This window comes from Ursus arctos, unplaced genomic scaffold (genome assembly GCF_023065955.2).
Source record: "Ursus arctos isolate Adak ecotype North America unplaced genomic scaffold, UrsArc2.0 scaffold_12, whole genome shotgun sequence".
Lineage (NCBI taxonomy): Eukaryota > Metazoa > Chordata > Mammalia > Carnivora > Ursidae > Ursus > Ursus arctos.
In genome coordinates this window covers 24,397,119-24,413,921 of record NW_026622786.1, presented here as the reverse complement: position 1 = coordinate 24,413,921, position 16,803 = coordinate 24,397,119, and the positions used below count along the sequence as shown (strand labels likewise).

The 16,803-nt window shown below is 38.9% G+C and overlaps 1 protein-coding gene across 5 annotated transcripts in view; it reads left to right on the top strand.

Annotated features, from left to right (window-relative positions):
• SNX7 (sorting nexin 7) overlaps positions 1 to 16,803 on the top strand; it is a 160,197-nt gene that overhangs the window by 116,179 nt on the left and 27,215 nt on the right. For 2 of the 5 annotated variants that reach the window (XR_003315755.4, XR_007190309.2), the window contains exon 9: positions 4,625 to 4,745. The exons of the other annotated variants lie outside the window; for them this stretch is intronic. The gene's annotated coding sequence lies outside the window, so the exon portion shown is untranslated. The remainder of the gene's footprint in view (positions 1 to 4,624; positions 4,746 to 16,803) is intronic. 5 annotated transcript variants of the gene reach the window in all.

The window sequence follows — 16,803 nt, the reverse complement described above, 5'->3', positions numbered from 1 at the left end:
TAAAAAATGAGCAAAAAATTTGAATAGCCCAAGAAAGATATACTGCTGTGGCAAATAAGCAAAAGAAACCATACACTACACCATCCACCATTAAAGAAATGCAAATTAGAACTACAATGAAATAGCACACTGCTACTAGCATGGCTAAAATTAAAAGGTGTGAACATCCCAAGTGTTGACAGGGATATGAAGGAACTGCATCTTTCATTTATTGCTGATGAGAATTAAAAAAAAAAAAAGAAGAATGTGAAAAACAATATAATACAGCCACTTTGAAAAAAGTTTGGCAGTTTCTTAAAAAGTTGTACATACTCTATGATCCAGCCATTCTTTAACTAGGTACTTACTCAAGAGAACTAAAAGTCTGTGTCCATAAAAATACTTGTACAGGGCTGTTTAAAGAAGCTTTAAGATTAATTGCCAAAATCTGAACAAATCAAATGCCCATAAACAGGTGAATGGATAAGCAAACTGTTATATTTTATACATATATGTATAGTATAATTAGTTATGCAAAATTTATATAATGGAATACTGTTTACCAATAAAAATGAACTATCGATATATTCTGCAGTATGAAATAATCTCCTAATAATTTTGCATGTAAAGATAGAGTACTTGGTATAATTCTATCAAATTCTAGGATATACAAACCAATCCCTAGTGACAGATTAATCTATATTCTGTAGTGACAAACTAATTCAGGTACAGAGTATGTGGGTGGAATCAGAAGAGGCCAGAGAGGATTTATAAAAAGGTACAAGAAGACCTTTGTGAGTGATGAAAATGTTCATTACCTTGATTGTATTAATTTTGCATGGTGTATACATATGTCAAAACTCATCAAATTTTACATGTTAAATATGTGGTATTTGTTGTGTGTTAATTTTACATCAATAAAGCAGTCTAAAAAAATAAGGACACTTAGGAAAGCATACCTTACTCTGTCCCTCGCCACCCCTGTTAACACTCGGAGTGAGCTGCCTTGAAAGGTGAAGTGCATTTCACAGCAGCAAAATGTGAAAAATATATGTATTTTCCATTGACATTACCATTATCTTATTCTATGATACCAATGATTGACTAAATATCTTTGCATATAAATATTTTAATCATTTTGGAAATCCTCTTTATTTATTTTTTATTTTGATTTAAATTCAATTAGCCAACATTGGGGAAATCTTCAATGTGATGTTTCTTTTGGGGCTGTTTTGCCAATAACTAGGTGTGTTGTCTCCCCTCATCTCAGTCCTGGAAACCCATACACGAAAATCCCACTCTGTGATGATTCACCGGTTAGCATTTCATTGTGCACCTCTCTTCAGCACTGAAATCATTTAATCCATGCTCTTACCAAAGAAATTATTCTTACATTGGGGAAGTTTCAAACTTTTTGTGGAGGGGTGCCTGGGTGGCGTAGCCAGTTAAGCGCCCAACTCTTGGTTTGGGCTGGGGTTGAGATCTCAGGGTTACGAGATGGAGCCCATCCTCCCTTTCTGCACTCAGTGGGGAGTCCGCTTGAGATTCTCTGCCTTTCCCTCCGCCCTTCCCCCCACTTGCCTGCTCTCTCTCTCTCTCTCAATTAAATAAATAAAATCTTTAGGGGCGCCCGGGTGGCTTAGTCAGTTACGTGGCTGCCGTTGGGTCAGGTCATGATCCTAGGGTCCTGGGATCGGGCTCCCTGCTCAGCGGGGAGCCTGCTTCTCTCCTTCTCTCTGCCCCTCCCCCTGCTGTGTGTGCGTGGGCTCTCTCTCTCTCAAATAAACAAATAAAATCTTTATAAATAAATAAATAAAATCTTTAAATTAAAAAAAACTTTTTGTGGAAAAATAGTTTTCTCATTATAAAAAGCAATCCATCCTTCCTAGAGAAAAATTTAGAAAAATACCGTAAAATGAACATTTATGTATGCATATAGTTACAACTACTGTTAATATTTGGTGTAATTTACCTGTGTTATTTAATGAAAAATCCTATTTACATGTTATAATACTATATAAAATCATGTATCCTGTTTTTTCCATTTGATATTTAAAAAGTCATTTTTGTACTAAACATTCATTTTAATGGCTATCATAAATTCAATCATTTAGACTTACCATAGTTTATCACCCATCTGTTGTTAGACATTTACATAGTTTTAAATGGCTTACTATTATAAATAATATTGCGGCATTCACCTTTTTACATAAAAATGTTTTCTTGGAGAAGTGTCTCTGGAATGGAATTACACTTGAGCCTTGAACAACACAGGGGTTAAGGGTGCCAACCCTGCACAGTCAAAAATCCACGTATAACTTTGGACTCCCCTGAAACGTAACTTGTTTTGTTGTATGTGTTCTGCCGCAGGACGTCTTTCGTGCTCTGGGTTTGCCTGTTTTCTCAGTGGTCCTCCACAGCTGTCAGTTTAACTTGAACCAGACATTCACGTGCTAAATAACAACCACTTCTTGGTATGGCTTGGGTCGAAATGTCTAAATGTCTACCTCTCTGATTTTAATAATGGTTTCTGAGATGAAACCAAATTAAAAATTTGAGTTTGTTAATGTTAGTATGCAAAGCCTCCCTCCCCATCCCTCCCTCCCTCCCTCTCTCACTCTCTCTCTCTCTATGAGAATGTCATAAAATAAAAATGGTGTCAGTATTTTTTATTTCTATTTTTTTTAATTTATTTTTATTATGTTAGTCACTGTACAGTACATCCCTCATTTTCGATGTAAGGTTCCATGATTCATTACTTGCGTATAACACCCAGTGCACCATGCAATACGTGCCCTCCTTAATACCCATCGCCAGCCTTATTTTTAAAATGTATTTGGAATTTTCTTCCACAAAGTTCAGATTTTATTAAAAAATTTACGGGAAAATGTGCTGTTGGAAATATTTGAGAAACCATTAGTGTTGATGGGTACGGAACTAGGAACTACTTAGCAGAAGATCAAAGAGAGAGCAAAAGAGTAGCCAGAGGCAAAAAAACCCTGGCTGAACAAACACATTATGGGTAATAAAGTTATATTGATATCAATGAAAAGACAAATAAAACTTAAATTGAGCACTCTTTGGTTCACTACTGTGAAATGTTTTAAAATGTTTAAAAGAGGGATCGTTCACTTTGAATGGCTAACACTGTGGACAGGATGGAGCTAAGGAAAAAAATCCTGGAATTTATTCTGTGCAGTACGGGCTTCGAATAATCTGGGTGGGAGAGACATAAGACCACTAAGTACCACTTAGTACTGAGTACTCAGAATGCAGCTGAAGCTTCGTAGTAAGGGGCCATTAATACTATTAGTCTTTTCTTTTTTAATTTGAGTATATTGACACACAATAGTATGTTAGTTTCAGTTACACAACACAGTGATTCAACAAGTCTCTATGTTATTCTGTGCTCACCACAGTGTAGCTACCGTCTGTCACCGTGCCACACCATATCGTTCACCATATTCCCTATGCTGTACCTTTCATCCTTGTGACTTTTTCATTCATAGCTGGAAGCCTATGTCTCCCACTCCCCTTCACCCATTTTGTGCTTCCCCCACCCCCCTTCCCACTGGCAACCATCAGTTTGTTCTCTGTATTTATGGGTCTGATTGTGCTTTTTGTTTATTCATTTGCTTTGTTTTTCAAGTTTCACATATGAATGAAATCATATGGTATTTGTCGTTTCTCTGACTTACTTAACTTAGCATATCCTCTAGGTCCATCTATATTGTCTCACATGGCAAGATCTCATTATTTTCTTTGGCTGTGTAATATCCCATTGCGTGTATACATATCACATCTCTTTCATCCATTCACCTGTCAATTGACACGGGTTGCTTCCAAATCTTGGCTATTGTAAATAATGCTGCAATTAACATAGGGGTGCACATATCTTTTCAAATTAGTGTTTTCATTTTCTTTGGGTAAATACCCAGTAGTGGAATTAATGGATCATATGATAGTTCTAGTTTTAACTTTTTGAGGAAACTCCACACCGTTTTCCACAGTGGCTGCACCAGTTTGCATTCTCACCAACAGTGCATGAGGGTCCTTTTTTCTCCACATCCTCACCGACACTTGTTATTTCTTATCTTTTTGATCCTAGCCACGCTGACTGGTGTGAGGTGATATCTCATTGTAGTTTTTTAAAGCAGCTGAGAAAAGGACAGAAAGGATTAGCAAATATAAAGACTTGTGCCACCACTTCCTGTCCTGAGTGCCCCGACAGACATTTTCAATCAGCTGCGGCTTTCTTTCCCATTAGGCCTCAACATGACCTTGGGATCCTTCTTATTATTACACCATGGATATTCAATACCAACAGATGTACTTGAAAGCCCTTAAACATGACTTCCAAATCTGAGGTATATGGGTGTTTCTGTTTTTTCATTACCTGCTCATTTGATAGAACTGTTGTGAAGACTAGATAAAATAGTTCATGTTAAAGAACATCGTCAATAAAATGGTGGAAATTATTAAACGCGAAAATGGCAGCTAAGTTGATATTAGCCTATAGTTTTTAAAATGTGGCTAATGCAATAACGGGTGAAATTCCTTTACCTATAGCCTCGGAGTCCTTACTGTATGCAGATTTTTTCATTAGAATCACAATAGACTCTATTGTATGTATGTCTCCCATTAGACTGTGCTTCCTGAGGAGAGGACATGTGTCTTTCATCCTTATATTTCTGGCGCTTGACGTACTGTCAGGAACACAGGATATATCCAATACTTGTTGAACCGAAATTAGAATAAAAATCTGGGTAAGTCACTTTTTCTTCAACTTTTATCACAATTTCAATTAAGGCTAGGAGTTCGGAATTTTACCTTAGGCTACTTGAGGCATTTCCCAGTCACTGTGAAATTTGGATTTCATATAGTTTAGTCTGGATGGTTTTTTGTCCAAATCTGTAGTGATGTTTGTAAATCAACACACAAGATATTCTTCTAAATTATGTAATAATGTGCCTGCATTTCACTGGAGATGGCTCCCAAGAGGAAACTATTAATCCAACCACAAATATGTTTACGTTTTGGATTCGAAACCTAAAATAGTGATAGAATCTTTGATTTTTATCTCCGTGTTCAGTCTTGCTACCCACTGCCAACTGATTTCTAGATTCCAAAGGAAAATCTTTTCATATGTGCCTTCTTGAGCATCGTACATTTTATTTCCTAAAAATTTAGAATTCAACTTGCTCTGCTCTGAGGGTGGGGTGTTTTAGTTTATAGAAATATTGAGACAGCAATGCATCAGCAAATTTGTACTGGGAGGAGAGATGAATATTTCAAAGCTCATATTCATACTGCCTTGGGAGGAATTTGTAATCTGGATCCCACAGCTGTTGCTAAGTGAACCAGTGGGGTCGTTTTCCTCTGGCTAAGCCAGTAGGGTGTTCCCAATGCCTGTCTCTACTGCAAGATGCTCTTTGCATTTTTATTACTTTCTGTAACCTTAACGACTGTGTTTGGAAATGCATGATTTTTTAAAAATCCCCTTATAAATTATGTATGTCTCTATTGACTTGAAATCATGCTCATTCACAGGTTCTGCATTTGGGAGAAAACAAAGAGCATTTGCATGGGGCTAGATTCTTAAGATATTTTTCAAGAGAGGGAGTTAAATGGAAAAGCCAATTTATCTGAATATTCTAAGGGTTTTTGAAATGATTTCATAAAATGTGTATTTGTGTGTGTGTGTGTGTGTGTGTGTTCACACCCGTGCATGAGTGCATGACATGCTCATGAGTGTTAAGACGGGATCCATCTTTTTTACCTACATCTCCCTTGGTAGCATTGTGCTTCAAAAATTGACTCTAAATCTCAAAGCTGTAAGGGATAATGTAAGGCTGTCAGCCAGGAGAGAGGAGAGGCATCAGATTTTAAGGGAGAGAATTTTCTGATAGTAGACAGACAAGGAGGGGGCAGTTGGTACCAAATTTTTATGTCTCTGTGTACCTCAGAGCAAAACAGTGCTTTACACATAGTCGGTTGTTAGCAAGTTTTGTCAGTCTGATATTATACCATCTATTTTTACGTTGAGGAATTCTTTGGGACTGTTTAATGATTATATTTTTGGAGAAAAGAACACATGAAGATATATTAACAATATATGGTTTACATAATATAAATATACCAACCTCTGAAAACACCTGCTGTTTGTTTTCATAGAAACTGTCTTAATGAAAAAAGAAATAGTTTCCAAGTTTTGCCCCTGATATTAATGTTCTCGTTTCAAGAGTTTCTCACTTCAATCTGAGAGGAGACATTGAGTCCTTTGGGCCACACTGTTCTCATCCTTGAGAAGCTTGAGCCCTAAACTTGATTTCTTGTTTTTAAAATGCATATTACATCATCTGTCTGTGTGAATAATGGCACGGGAATGAACTCATGGTTAAAAATGACTTGTGATTTTGGAAAGGTTGGTTTTTATAGCTTTTAAGTGCACAATACAGAGTTGATGTACATAATGAGTCATGGGTTTTTTTCATTCAACAGCAATATGTTTCCTTCACTGAGTTTTGAATGGGTCTTATGAAGAGGATTTTCAAGTGGCTCCTGGGAGAGCAAGGCAGTGATTACTGACTTTACAAAAGCTACTGTGGATATATGTTGCCATATCACCAACATTTCTGGTGATTTAAACTCAGCACTCAATTGGCTCTGATAATGTTAACTAACAAATTGGATGCAATTCCAGTAGCACATATTCTGACATCTTATCTAAGGGATCTCAGCTGTTCTCCTGCAGAAATAAGTTTGGAGCAGGGCTGCAATGCAACCTTAATTACAGGGCAGATGGACCAGCTACAAATGGATGTTCTGCTGCTAGATGTTCTGTTCCAGAGAAGGATGCAATCAGTTCAAGCTGTTTTTGACTGATGCTTCAGATTGTGGTCTTGTAAACAGGTCTGAAAATAGCCACTTTTTAAAGACTGTAAATTCCTGTAATTAGGGTATGCCTTAAAAATTAACCCTAAAAAGAATACGGGTTGGAGGCTGGAATAGCTTTGCGTTTTGAATTAGTAGCTGGATGGTTGTAGCACTCTGTTCTTAAAAGAGGAAGAAGCAGGTCATTAGCGGAGATGCGTCTAAGTGCTGTGTGTCAGAACTGAAAGGAGAATGGAGTTTCCTTGGTGCTGGAGAACTGTGTAATTAGCTGGGATAACAAGCATTGATATTTATTGTTGTGGAATGCAAGGAAGAAACTGAAAAACAAAACTCCTGGTGTCTCTGCTCCACATCTGCCGAACTAATTTGGGGATAATTTTATCATTTTAATCTGCGTGATGCTCTTCCCCTTTTGCTAAAGTCCCCTGGTGTTTACCAGATGTCAGACATTTAATGAGGCCTCAGAGGCTCAGGGTGGGTTTGATTGCAGGTGTTTCGTGCCTACCAGGCCTTTAGACAAAGCCACAAGCTGGTGTTTTCTGGTTTGCTTTGGTGCACACTACTTAAAACCTTTCCGAAAATGTCAGTGGCCACTCGAGCCACTAGGGGGAGCTGGAGGCTACTCCATCCGCTCTGCTCACCTTCACCCAAGCCTGGTTCAGATTCCAGAGCAAAACACTCAAGTATTAGGGTACCAAGGCGTTAGCATTGTTAAAGGCGGAGTTAGGCTCTCACTCCACGCAGGTACTGGATATTGTATAAAGTGATTAGAAATATATGATTCCTAGCGTCTAGGATTTAAGTGCTGGCAAAATACCGATTTTCTCCATTTCCTCAACTTCCATATAAGGATAATATTAATACCTATCACTTAGGTTTCTTATAAGCCAAACAGAAAATAATCCAGATAAAGCATTTAGCTTGTGTCTGGTAGAGTGTTAGCACTGCTCCATAAATGGTATTTATTTTTGATATTATTACGTGATCCTTTGAGTGTTCCCTTAATCTTGGGAATCCTCTTCTGTGGAGCTTGGCCTCCAGCTCAGGTAGATAGGAACTTAGGTCACCTATGCTGTAGTCATTGGTTCTGTTTCTCGAAGTAGTTTAGCTCAGTTGCTTGAAGCACTGGGTCTGGAGTCATACAGACCTGGGTTATGACATTTAGTGATTCTGCGACCTTGGGAAGTTTATTTAACCTTGTTAAACCTCACTTTTAATGATCTTTATTTTTTCCCAGTGTTATTGAGATATAATTGACATATAACATGGCAGAATGATCACAATAGGTTAACCTTTCAATCACTTCACATAATTACTCTTTTTAGTGATGAGAACATTTAAGATCTACTCTCTTAGCAACTTTCAATTATATAATAGTGCTGTTAACTCTAGTCACCATGCTGTACCTAAATGCCCCAAACTTATTCATCTTATACCTGAAAGTTTGTATCCTTTGAGCATCTCCCCCTTTTCTCCATCCCCCATCCCCTGAGAAACACTTAACATAATACTCTCAAGGGCTGTTCATGTTCATGCAAACGGCAGGATTTCCTTCTTTTTCATGGCTGAATAATATTCCAGTATTCCATGGAATATTATTCATATATAATAGAAATTATACATAATAGATAATGGAATATTGTATATAATATGTAAGGGAATGTTATATATAATATACATATATATGTATATATAAATATATACATTATGGCATCCTTTTTCTATTCATTCATTCACAGATGGACACTTAAGGTGGTTTCCATACCTTGGCTATTGTGAACAGTGCTTCAATAACCACAATTTTATGATTTTTATCTCTGTTAAACTTATTTTGCTTTTGTTTCCCTGAGTTCATTGAATTGTCCTTCTGTATTTTCTTATAGCTCATTAAGCTTCGTTAAAACAACTACGTTGAATGTAAATTACAGATCTCCATGTCTTTGGGGTTGGTTACTGGAAAATTATTATGATGCTATGGTAATGTCATGCTTCCTTGATTTTTCACATTCCTTGAAGTCTTGCACTGCTGTCTTTGCATTTGAAGTAGCAGACACCTCCTCCAGTCTTTACTGATTTCTTTTCAGGAGAAAAATATCTTCTATTAGCCCTACTAGGGATTCTGAGGCTTTTTCAAACCTTTTATGGATACACCTGCTCCATGCTTCTTGCTCCCTCTTGAATGCAGTCTCCGGATCCTGCAAAGCACAGGGGCTGAATGCTGCCAGCCCTCCTCTTGCTTTCCTAAGGATGGTGCTAACTGCTCAGGCTGTGTTGTCTCCCAGGCCTGCAGAATCAGAGTGGCTTTCTGAGCATGCTTGCTAGCTATCTGCAGCAGCTTGCTCTTGGGAGCATGCACGGGGAACCTGCCACGGGGTGGGTGTGTGGGTGAGGCATTTGGGGTTCTGGAGGTACCAGGTAGGCCAGCTGGGGGGATCTGAAGGTGGTCCAGTGGCTTGTGGACGGACCTCTTGACGGAATCTGTACTGCGGTAGGAGGGTCTGCGCCCCTTTGGTTCTTTCATTGCAAGCCCTGGCTGCCACTCTCCCAGCCCCTCACTGCTCCCCACCCCAACCCCATCATGCAGCTCATGACTTAGAACTCGGAACGAGGCAAGAGACAGATGGGCCTCTTTGACAGCTTCCTGAACAGCTGAGGAAGCCAGGTGTTTCCTCACACGCTCTTGCTTTTCCTCAAATGCGAAACCAGAGGTCCGAGAGGCACTCTCTTGGCCCTAAACTGTGTGGCCTTGGGGGAGGGGTGATTTGGGAAGGTCCAACAATTCCTTTTGACTCCAATGTGTCCAGTCTCAGGTTATGTTGCTCCACTAGTGTGCTGGAACGTCTCTGCCGGCCTTCCACAAAGTCTCTTTTGTCTGTGGGGGACTGTCTAAGACAGTGTTTTCCAGGGGCTCCCAGACCATGGCCAAAAGCGCCTGGTTCTCGGGCCACATCAGGACCCACAGCTGGGACGGAAGTCTGTGTGGTTATTACTAGATGGAGGCCTGGGCAAGAGGCTACCCCGTCACTTGGTGGGTGGCGCTGGATCCCACAGATCCACAAAGGGACTTTTGTCCACGGATGGATGCCAGATTGTTGTTGTCGAGGAAGGATATCATGAAGGCATCTTATGTGGCCATTTTGCTGATAATCATTCTCACCATCTTTAAATGAGTAAAACAGTAATAATTTAATCACATAGTTGTTACTAGGATTACAGATAAGATAATTCATGAAACTGTACTTCGCATAGTCTCTAGTGCATGGTCAGGACTAAATACGTGTTTGGGACCATTATTATTCCTTAGTCCCAGTGCTTATTTTTTTTTCTAATTTCTATGCTTTTTTACTATGTTTTATTTTCAGTGTTGTTTACTAAACAAATTTGGGCATCACTGGTCATAGGAGATTTTTTTTCTTTTCTTTCTTTCCATTTTTTTTTTTTTTTAAAGAGAGAGAGAGTGGGAAGGGAGGGGCAGAGGGAGAGAGAAAATCTCAAGCAGGCCCCACACCTAGCTTGGAGCCTGACACGGGGCTCAATCTCATGACCCGAGATCATGACCTGAGCCAAAATCAAGAGTTGTATGCTCAACCAACTGAACCACCCTGGCGCTCCAGAGATTTTTTTTTTTTTTTTTTTTTTTTTTTTTGGACAAGAAGATCTTCCTATTTCCCCTGAACTCATACTCCACCTATTTACAACTTTGATTCTGATGATAAATCTACCTCAGTTATTTTAACATTGTGGACTTTTGGTTCAAAATGTGTGGTCATCATTCTTTTACTCTTAGATGTCTCATTCTTTTAGCTAAGTATACATGGATTTGAAGACCAGCTAGATGTGATATTTTGAGAAAGATCTTCTTTTAGCATGAATTTTCTTATCCTTAAAATGGGAATAAAAATATCTAAGTCATGGCATTGTGTTTTAAAATAAGCTTACATGGGGCGCCTGGGTGGCTCCGTTGGTTAAGTGTCTGTCATTGGCTCGGGTCATGATCCCACTGTCCTGGGATGGAGTCCCTGGAATCGAGCCCAGTGTTGGGCTCCCTGCTCAGCAGGGAGTCTGCTTCTTCCTCTCTCCTCCCCCTGCTCATGCTCTCTCTCACTATCCCTGTCTCCCTTAAATAAATAAATAAAATCTTTTAAAAAATTAAAATAAAAAATTAAAATAAAATAAGCTTACAGATAAAGCACAGTGCTTGGCACATGGTTGGGTCTCAATAAATGAGCCTGACTGCTGGAGGAAAGAAGGTGGGAGGGTGTGGGAGGAAAGAGGGGATTGGATAATACAGTGTAGCTTGGCTCTAGGATCTGGAGCTTAACTCCTCAGAGGATAGATTGTAAGCTTTCACATAAATATACCCCCCTTTCTCTCTTCCTTTAGCATAGACCCTTTGCCCATTCTTATTTCTCTTTTCCCCATGCCACTAGACCCAACTCCAAATCAACCAGGTATTAAATATGTGGATGTAAGTTGGTGCCCTTGTATTGGTCACTGATGCTTTGGTATTTTCACTGCTGATGGAGAAGAGACAACAATGGCTAAATGCATTGCTTAGATTCTGGAGAAAGTCAAACAGGAGGATATTGCCTGGCTAGGAAGGTCATCTGTGGACCCTTTACGGATGGAGGGCAAGGGCTGATGGGCAGGGCCGAACATGAAGATGCCTGGGGCATCAACATGAAAGTGACTCTAAAACAACTAGAGTGCATCGAAGACGAGGTGTCATTTAATTCAAGTTTCTGCACACAACTCCATTTGGAGTTGGCTTCTTTCATAGTTTAGTGTCTGCCAAATGGAACTGCATCTTGCAGTAAAATTACAACAAACCAAAACCCTCCTTGCCACCGCTGACAGATATCTGTTGAGGATGTTTTCAGCTGGTGACAACTACTCTGAGAACAGCCAATTCCCAGCTGCTTCAAGTCAGCAGTTAGAGCTGAAATTGAAAAATGTGTGAGATACTGTGCTTAGTGAGAACTAGTCATTTTTTCCCCTAAACTTGAAACCGTTTAGTATACCTGCTGAGGTGTTTTCTAAGAAATTTCCAAAAGAAACTAAAACATGAAAGAACTAATAAGAAAGTGAAAATATTTTCTGCTGACATAAAGGACAAAAAAAAAAGAGAAAACTTTCAATGATATCCTGAACAGGACTTGGTAATGTATCCTTGTAAGTTACGTCTATGCTTGTGCACGTAAGCAATGAATGAGGAAAATCTACGGAAGAAGAGAAGATTCCAAATTGAGTCAGAATATTACACTGCACTCGGTGTATGTGACTGAATTCTCTTAAATATAATGACAGAGGCATAAAAATGCACTTTTCTCTTTTAATAAATAATTACTAGGTAGATATTTTTTAAATATTGGTTTAAATATGCATGCAGTTGTCATTAGCTCGTCCAGCTTATCATATGTCCAGGTGTGGCCCTGTCAGGGAGCTCATGATATCCTGCTATGGAGTTACATAAATTGTCTCTGCTTTTATTCTTTTTTGTTTTTTTTAAGATTTTATTTATTTATTTGAGAGAGAGAGAGAGGGAGAGAGCACAAGCAGGGGGAGCAGCAGCAGAGGGAGAAGCAGACTCCCCACTGTGCAGGGAGCCTGATGTGGGGCTCGATCCCAGGACTCCAGGATCACGCCCTGAGCTGAAGGCAGATGCTTAACTGACTGAGCCACCCAGGTGCCTCTCCACTTTTATTCCTAAATTGGATAAGAAATAAAGTATTCTAGGTATCTAGTAACAGAGATGCTGATAATCCATCCTGGATAAAAGGAAAGGCAGTGTACTCCACAAAGTTCATTTTGCATATGTCACTTTCCATAAATGTGGATTCCTCATCTCTAACATAGTCTCTACGTGCGCTGAAAATCCTCGTGTCTTTTTTTGAAGGATGTAATCACAGAAAGAAATTTAATTTTATTTGGATTAATTAACCGATTACACAAATGTGTTTGGAGTACCTACACTGTGTACTTCTACGGATTCATGGAGTGACTGGTGTGAAGGACGAAATTCAATCAGATGAAAAGAGCTGCCCCTGTAAGGAGGTGACATTTGAGCTATGACGTGCAAGATAAGAAAGACCGAACATGTCAAGATCTAGAGCAAAAGAAATAGCTGATGCAAAGTCTTGAAGGCAGGAGTGAACTTGCTATCTGGGTGCATCGAAAAAGAAAAAGAAGTTTTCATTAGGATTTCTTATGCACAAGCCTGGATCCAGAGTATGGAACGCTCTTGTGTGGCTCCCCAAATACTACACCAAAGAATCATTTTAAAGTGGTCATGGTTGGCAGGGCCCCAGGGACTTAGCAGAAGTGAACATAAATTTTCTCTGAGCAGAGAGGCCTCAAAGTACTGTCCCAGTAAAGTTCCCCTCAACACAAAAGGAAACGAGCCGCCATCACCGGGAGACAGCAGACACCATAGTGAACAGAGTCAAAAGCCCAAAGACCGCAAGTACTAGGCTGAGCAGATCAGAATTTAAAATGAGCATATTTAATATGTTTAGAAAAATGAGAGAGAGTATTTAATGTTTCTCTTTACCAACCGACACGTACTGAACACCTTTTATGTGTCAGGGAGTGTCTCAAGTGCACATCCTCAATTTCCTAACATCTTAGAAGGTTCCTGTTCATTCATTGCCCGAGTGTGTGGGTGCGACTCTGGAACACCTGTGTACCTGTATCCTCCTTCTCCTGGTACATCTGCAGGGTTACGTTTAAGGAAAGTTTATTTTTCGAAATGTGTGGAACTGTATCTTTTGGTCCCATGTGGTGGGGTGCGTGGCAGGCTACCTTTCAAGGGCACACCTGTTCTCTACTCTTGCTTGTGACCTAAAATGAAAGAATGCATAGCCTTGGGCTTGACGCAGGTGGGCGGATTTGAGAAATAATGATCAGTTCGATGACACAATGCATAAAATAAGCACAGACATTGTGAATGAGAATTATAAAGTGTTTGAATTATTTGGAGAGTTTAATGAAAGGTGAAGGACTCTAACACGCATACACTCGCTCACGCACACACGCGCACACGCAAAGAAGGAAAAAGAAAAAGGGAGCAAGAGAAAGAACATTCCTACATTAATGTTTGAATTTCAACTCTTTCGTGGTTACTGTGACTGATTCTACTCAATCCACCCTAGAAATGACTAAAAATGAGGCATGATCTGGTGGCATTGATTAAAATAAAAGTATTTTAAAATGTGAGTGGAAAATTTTAATCAGATATAAGACCCTTAAATCTTTATTGAAGAATATAAAGGCCTCGTTTTTGGAGCTCCTTAAAAAAGAAATTATGGAACTCCTATATTCTTGAAACCATAGAACTTCCTTTGCAGGCTAAGTGAAGCTTTGCTTAACAAAAAAAGAGACACATATGAATGACCTATTAAATGTGGTTTCAGAATTCCAGTTTTATGATATCTCACTTAAGAGGGGTCCTTTCCTGGGCACTCCGGCTATGATCTGGATTAAAATAAACTGTGTGCTTGTATATATGTGTGTGTTTGTATTTACAAATATTCACATACTTTTTTTTTTTTTTTTTTTTGAGAGAGTACCATTAAAAGCATATGCAACCTTCTCTTCTTGGGAGGACCAACTAATTATAATGGGAATAATAATGAGAACAGTAGAAATCCGCCACTCCAGTTTTTAAAAAGAGGTGATGGAGAAGCACAAAACTTTAATAATAATATTAATAACACAAATATTTAATAACAATTTTAGTAGTGCTTTATCTTTTAACAAGCTTTATTTCCCTTTGAGTCTTACAACTGTGTTTAACAGATACTTTTTATCCTGCCTTAATTAGGGATTATTTGGTAGCAAGAGACCTGACTTACTCAAGTAGATGAAGTAAAGGGAGATTTATTACAAGGAGAAAGGAAGTCTAAGAAAACTGAAAGGCAGGCTGTATGGCTAGGTCTCATAATGTACTGAAATGAAAGAAGAAAGCCTTTGGTAAAACATGCCTCTTTCTACTGCTTTGCATAGCTTTTCTATCTCCCTCCAACTTCCCCGCCAACCCCACTTTCTCTCTCTCTTGAATTCTACTTCTGGCAGTTCTAGCAAATTACTAGATGCTGTTGAATCCCAATTTAAAATCCCTGGGAGCAAATGGAATGGGTGGGAGTGAGGAGCAGAGGAAGTGAAATGCCCTGTATGGATGAAATAGAGCAAGAGGTGGGGCCCTGCGTTAAATAGTTCTCTAAGGGTAACTCATAGGGGAAAGGGGTGGTTTAGGGGCTGGATATCCAACCCCAAGTGTGTCAAAATATATTCCCTTTACAGATGAGGACACAAGGCTCTGTTTTCTTCACTACCCAGCATCTAACTGAAATCTGAAAGCCCTCAGTGTGGTAACTTGAAATAAAAACAATAGGAGTCATTAAAATACACGTGGCAAAATTCATTAGTGTGCTGAGGACTACTGTGATACTTTCTGAAATATTAAATTTTTTCAAAAGGTGTTTTTCTCATTCTTTTGTACATCTGTTTTCTTAATCTCTAAACACATAAACTAGGACACGAGCAAGTTCTTTGCCACTCAGAAGAAAATTCCATGCCAGACTGAAAGTTGGAGAATGCAGGGACTGACCTTTAAGTCCTTTCCAGTTTCCTGAACATAAACTTGGTCTTAGAAGGGCCTTTGTGAATTAGGAGACATTCTTTTCTGGTGATGGATGATAAACTGGGGCTTTCTGCTTTCTTATATGTAATGTCCAGAAAAGCATATTTGATCAAAAAATACAGCATGCTTTGTCATCCATTCTAAAGGCATTCAAACACAGATTTATTTTTTGCATTATTTGGAAGTTGAAGAAGGGTAATTTTTGTTGCTTAGATAACAGAAAACAGGTGTCTGTAAATAACCAACAGTTTGACAACTTGAATGACATATAAGTGAGTCTTATCCTTGCATGATGACCCCAAACCTTCTGACAGGTCCTTTTCCAGCTGACTTATCAGTTTTCAATAGTGGGGCTCTTGGGGCTAAGTGGACGGGGAGCAGACGATGCCGGCTGTTTCTTACTTTCCCAGTCTGCTCACTAAGCAGATAATCCCAGGCCATGACTAAGAGTGAGGAGGGACTGGGACTCCCCTTTATTGTTTCAGCCTCTGTTATGTCTCAGTGCCTTCTCAAGAGTAGGTGCTTAATTATTATTTATTAAATCAATAAATTCATTTTTTCACCTTAAGTTTTCATCTGAAATCAGACATTTAATTGGAAATTCCTATCACTGGGGATTTCATCCATACAGTAAGTAGTCCAGGTTGAAAATAAACTGTAAGCTAAACTAACCCAAGACGAACACAATTCTGAGTGACCCAGAAATCATCCAGTATTCACCATGGCCATTTCTCTGGGATATTCTGGAAACTGGTTAAGTCTTCTATACTCATTCAAGGCTGAAATAATTCTAAGCCAATACTCCTTATATTGGCCGGATTATAAGATATAGAGTGTAGAATAAAATAGTTTCTGCACTGTCCCTGGGCTCTTATTCTGCTTTCTCTTCATTTCCGTTCCTTCATAAAATATTTAGTAATGTCAAGTACGTTGTAGGCCATGTGAAACAGAAGTGAATAAGACATGGTTTCTACTTTTGAGAAACTTTCAGTCTGAAAGAGACAAAGGGAGTTAATGAACAGTAATGGAACATTATGGATGTGCTAAGAGCGTATGGTGGGTACTATGGTTGTAAAAAAGGAACCATTGTCATCTGGAGATTTGGGGAATGGAATCATGATATTTCCGTAGAGTTTAAATATGAACGCCAATTCTTTATATATATTTCTTAAAGTTCATATTGTTTCACTTTGGAAGATAAGGAAAAGAACAACAGGTATTAACCTGTAATTGGGAACTTTCCACAAAGTATTTTTAAGGTTATCTCCTTTTGAAAGAATAGTACATGC